Consider the following 6,000-nt stretch of genomic DNA (forward strand, 5'->3'; position numbering starts at 1 on the left):
CCAGGCGGGTTGCCCTAACACATGTGCCTGCCCCTCAGCTCTGCAGACCTGCTATGGTAATGGATTCCTGCTGTCGCTGGTCTCTAGGTGCTCCATGACCCTGTCATTCCTGTTGCCTTGCCCATACCTCCTTTGGCTTGGTCAGCAGATTCCCTCAAGGGATCTCCCCCAATGTCCTGCTGGAGTCCTGCCTAATGAGGCACCATGGTCAGACCTCTGAAACAAAAATTTCTATCTTGTCCTGGGGATGTAACTCGGTGGTAGAGTGTTTGCCTAGTGTGCATGAGGCCCTATGTTCAATCCCCACCACACACACACACACAAACACACACAAACACACACAATTCTGTCTCCCTACCTATCTCCAGCATCACACATCCACACTCGGGTAGACAGGGCAGTGACCTGCTTCCCTGGAGCCTCTGGAATTGGTTGGTGCTGCTGTGGATACAATGAGAGGGAGTTTCCCAAGGGCAAGCACTTGGTCCTGCCATGTCCCTCTTTCTGGAGAATCAGAGCACCCTGCCGGAAGTTTGGGAGAGTAGTGATCTAGTCCTAGGTGGGTCTGCTCCCTGGACCCAAGTTGGGAATAAGGAAGGGGCTAGAGACCAGGGAGGAGAGGCAGAGGCTCCTTCTGCAGGACTTCAGGACCCTAGGAGTCCCTTGAGCAATGATTTTTCCTGGGCAACACTTTTTGGTCAGCAGCAGGAATGGGTCAGGTGGGAGGGACACAACCAAGGTCACTGGATGAATATTTCCCAAGTCTGCCTCAAGTCCACCTCCCTCCTGAGCACCACACACAGACATCCATGGTGCTCCAGAGATCTCTGTGACCATGAGAAGTTGACACCAACACATTCCCTTCCTTGCCTACTCCTTGGACCATGACCCTCCATCAAGGAAAGGCAGCAGGCGGCTGGTGTCAGGCCTAACAGGCTTGTCTCGGCACTCAGGGCCTGAGCTTATGCAGACTCTTGCCAAGTCCTACTTTACTATAGGCCATGGCCACCTCCCCAAGCTGAGCCTCACCATCTACACTTAGTTATGACAGCAGCCTGATCTTCCTGATCTCAGGCTGGACTCTGACAAACCATTCTCCATTCAGTAGTCAGAGTGACTTTCCAGAAGTACAAACCTAAGCATCTCCCTTCCTGTTCCTATAATGGAGAAATCATGAGTTCAAGGTAGTCCATTAAAAATCTGAAATTTTCCAGGAACAGTAGTTCCTGCTTGTAATCCCATTACCTCTGGAGGATGAGGCAGGAGGATTGTATGTTCAAAGCCAGCCTCAGCAACTTAGAGGGGTGCTAAGCAACTCAGTGAGACCCTGTCTCTAAATAAAATACAGAAAGACTGGGGACACCGCTCAGTGGTTAAGTGCCCGCCCCCAAGTTCAATCAAAACAAAACAAAAAAAAAAGAATATGAAATTTTACAAATATCTGTTATTTCTTTGTTACCTGACAACTCAAGGGTATCCAAACCACTGAAGGAGACTCCAGAGATTGAATCTCAGTCAGGTGGGAACAATATTCTGATAATTGGACTGAAATGCATTGGTCAAAAGAATTTGAACATTTTTTTCAGCTTTCTCACATTGTGAAAAAGGGATTTGTGTATTAGATCAAACATATGCATCCTCAAAACTTTATTATATAATGCATCTTTTACAAAAAACTCTTGGGAATACATATTAGTTTATATATAGTTTCTCAAAAATAAACTAATTATTTCCTAATTTGTACATGGAAAAAATATAGCTTATAGTATTTTCATTTTTAAATTTTTTTATTTGTTCTAAATTAGTTGTGCATGACAGAATGCATTATACATTGGATAAATCATACATAAATGGAGTATAATTTCTCATTTTTCTGATTATACATATTGTAGGATCACTTTGGGTCATGCAGTCATATATGTACACAAGGTAACGTGTCTGTTTCACTCTACTATCCTTCCTCTACTCCGTTTCTTTCCCCGTCCTTTCCTTCCTTCTACCTAATGTAAAGTAACTATATTCTTCCTTATCCCCCCCCACATTGGAATTAGCATCCAAAAATCAGAGAAAACATTGGTTTTTGGGTTTGCCTTATTTCACTTAGCATGATTCTCCAATTCCATCCATTTACCAGCAAATGACAGAATTTCATTCTTCTTAAAACTGTACAGTATTTTCTACATAGATTATGTACTGTTAAAACAGCACACCAATACTTACATTATTACAGAGAATTGGTGTGTCTGTAATTGTTGAAATGTTTGTGAAGTTGAGTTATTATAGATCATGAAATGTGAAAAGAAAGTAGTTTTAAATTTACCAACACTTGTCCTTACACTCTTTTGTCAATGATGCTAGCTACTTATTATTTGATAGTTATTATTTGATAGAATGAAAAGGACAGGCATTTAAGAAGATAAATATTGTAATAATTAAAGGACTTTCTACTTAAGTTCCTGTGTAATTTTCTGCTCTCCAAATTATACAGAGATACTACATTTAACTACTTTCATGAGCTAGTTGGTATCATAATGATATATCTTGTAAGACAAGTAATCCAGATCATATTCAGCCTTTTTTTCTCTTATCAAAATCCTTTGTATCTATAACCTAAAGAGAACTATGGTGTGAGTTCAGCATCATGCCCTTTCCTTTACATCATGTCTTAGAATGATGTAGAAATCTACATAATAATTCATAATAATTTAGAAGGAACCCTAAATTTCATTTCTAAGCTCTTAGTAAATCTTTTTGCATATGTATTCTTCATCATAAGACAAAGTATCTATTCCTCTGGATGTACATTAAATTCATCAATATTGAATCTTTTTTCATATACATATCCTGAAGCTCATGAGAAAGATATCTGTTCCCCCAGATGCACATCAAATTCATTAATCATCAAGATATTGGAGTTTCAGGAGCCAAGGTCAATTATTTCATCTGTGGTATCTTTGAGAGAACAACCATCTTCTCACTCCCATGCCAATACCCACAAGGGGTATGTGAATTGTTATTTTTTTATGAATGCTTTTTGTTTTTACTATAAATACATGAGTTTAAAAGAGTAAAACTTCACTTCCCATTTAAAGAGGTGGGCTCTATCTCTATGAATGAAGACATTTCAGAACAGTTACCTGGGGAAGAAAATCTGCAAGCTTACCAAATACTGGAATCAGAATTAGGAGTAAGGATACATGTTGTTATTTCTAAATGAAGCAAATATGATGCAAATTTTCTTTATATTTCATGTTAACCTGAGGTACACTCTTGGGGATTATCTGCAGATTGTAAAATTTTTCTGTAGTTCTGGGACCTATTAACTCCAATATTAATATGATCTTCAGAGATTTGTGTCCCTCTCCTGAGCTATAACCTGGGGCCATGAAGTATTCAGGGAATTGTTGATAGACAGTTAATGGTTGCAAGGTGGCCAAGAAGACTTCTCCATGCCTTCAGAATAATTCCTCCCTCACACAGGGCAGTTGCTCTCTATCTCAAGTAGTAAACTTGGAGTCATATTTGGTTGTGCCTTGCTCTCCATATTTTACTTTTAGAAGAATTTGAATTCCAGTGTCCTTATATAAAAATTGGAGTTCATAGACACAACCTTACAGGGACTCAGGAAAATTAATTAGTAGTGCATAAAATTGCATTATAAAATAAAGCAATATGAATATGGATTATTTAGTTATTTATGATGAGTATAAGGAAGTCAGAATTAGGAAATAGTCAAAACACATTCACACATTTCTATGGATAGGATCCCACTCTTCTCACTTACAGATGTAGAAACTTGGTAAGTTCACTTAAATTCTTTGTGCCCCAGTTTCTTAATGAATATGGAAATGAACACTACCTGTCTCAGAGAATCACGGTAAGGACTAGAAGAGTTAATGTATCCTAAGCATTCAGTACAATGCCTACACACATTTCTTTTCAGCATAACTCTTCTGTTTGTTTATTTTTAATTACAGCCCATGCACAAAAGAATCCCCATGAGCTTCTCTGATACTGAAACTTTTCTTCAGTGGAATCCTGGCCTTCCCCATTGCATGTGCTTCTTTTCTTTGAGAACTCATCAAAATAGTACTAAATGATTATTATTGTAACTACTATAGCTATAGGCCTATTCTTATTTTAAATGTGGATCAATCTGCCAAGTTTAAACCAAAGCACTGTGTCCACTCAGATGTATTAAAGTTGATGAACTGTGTGATAAAATCAAGAATCTAAATATTATGAGAGATATAAAGAGTGAATGTAATATAGCCTCACATTCTGAATAGGAATCTCTCGTTAGGTCCCCGAAAGAATCTTTTAATCAGCATTTAGGTTTCAAGTTGCTTTAAAAGGCAACTTATTTCACTGAATTTTTTTTTTCAGTATTGCAGCAAATCTAAGTTTATATCAGTTTCCTACCCTTTTACTGGTTATTCACCATAGAAAAGCACACAATAAAAATATATGAAAGATTCTAGGTATTTAAGTCAATTGTCATGTCTTTCTTCTCTAAACAAAATACCCTATGGGAACTCTCATAGCAGAAGGGTTAGAAGGACTGACTCTGGAATCGAACCTGAGTTTAATTTTATATCTGACATATTCCAACTGTATGATCAAGTTATTAAAACTCTCAGTGTTTTAGTTTATGCTCTTACCTAACAAGGTTGTTTGAAACTTAATTAATAAAAACAAAAAAAGAAACTACTGACTTAAAAAAATCACAGGAACTTACTAATGTTCAATCAATATTAACTGTTATTAACATTAAGTTTTTTACAAATGGGGTGATTTATCACTGGTTACTAATTTATAATCTACCCTTAATGTACTTAGTTTATTAGTGTTGCTTTCAAGGTATATTTGCTAGAAGGCATATTATTATCTAACAATTAAATAATTGTTTACTATTTACTAAATCCCTGAATGAATAGTTGAAGTGGTGATATTGCAGTGTTATCACATGAAAGATTTAAACATGGATAAGCAGAAAAACAAGCACTGCTCACAGTCTTGAAGTCCTGGTCAGAGTCTATTCGCACTATTATGTTATTTGGATGGCAGTGCAAGTAATTTTTACTGTAGTTGCTCCAACTGAGCTACCAATGACTGAAACACAAAATTGCCAAAGGGATCAGAAGGCAGTGATCCAGGGGGAAGTGGTAAGTGCAATCTTTATAGTATATGCCCTTGACACCTTCCTACACAAACACAAATCTGTTTCCGAGGCTGGGACACTGCTCTTCTGGGAACCAGCATGTGGCTTGGGTTTCCTTTCCCAGTACTACAGAAATTCCACCATGTTCCCTGTGGACAATGTGTTTATGTTTTTCCCTCACTTCTTTGACATCTTCTGCCTCTTATTCACTGAGGTACTGGCATCCACATGTTGCGAGCTGCTAGATTTTCAGATCTTTGAAATAAACTCTGGATAGGACTTAGAAATGAAGAGAATCATAGACTTTGTTTTAAGACACAAGTTTTCATGTAAAAATTAGTTTGGATAACTCACTGCATAAACATGCAAGTAGAAGTCCTGCACCTCTGTTTTTGTGGAACTCGGTTGTCAGTTTGGTTTTCCCCCATTCTAATAGATGCAAGTGTTACTCCATGTGGTTTAATTTGCATTTCCCTTAACTAATGATTTTGAGTATGTTCTCATGCATTAGTCATTTGTATATCTTTTTTAAGTGCTCAATTATTTGTCCATTTCCTTGATTTTTATTGAATTTTGATAGTTTTTAAAAAATACTTAGATACTCTTTGTCATATGCCCAAGTTGTAAATATTTTTTGACTAATTTACTTCTAATTTCTCCTGTGGACTCTCACACTTTCAATTTTAAAATTTGATATTCATTCAATTTTAGACTTAAACTTTCAAAAATAGTAAAGCTTTCATCTATCCAGTACCCAGCACCCTTAATGGTAATATTCCATATAATTAGTTCTTATTAGTCAGGAAATATCATTGCTACAATTATTAATAATTAAAACC

This window comes from Sciurus carolinensis, chromosome 11, assembly GCF_902686445.1.
Source record: "Sciurus carolinensis chromosome 11, mSciCar1.2, whole genome shotgun sequence".
NCBI lineage: Eukaryota > Metazoa > Chordata > Mammalia > Rodentia > Sciuridae > Sciurus > Sciurus carolinensis.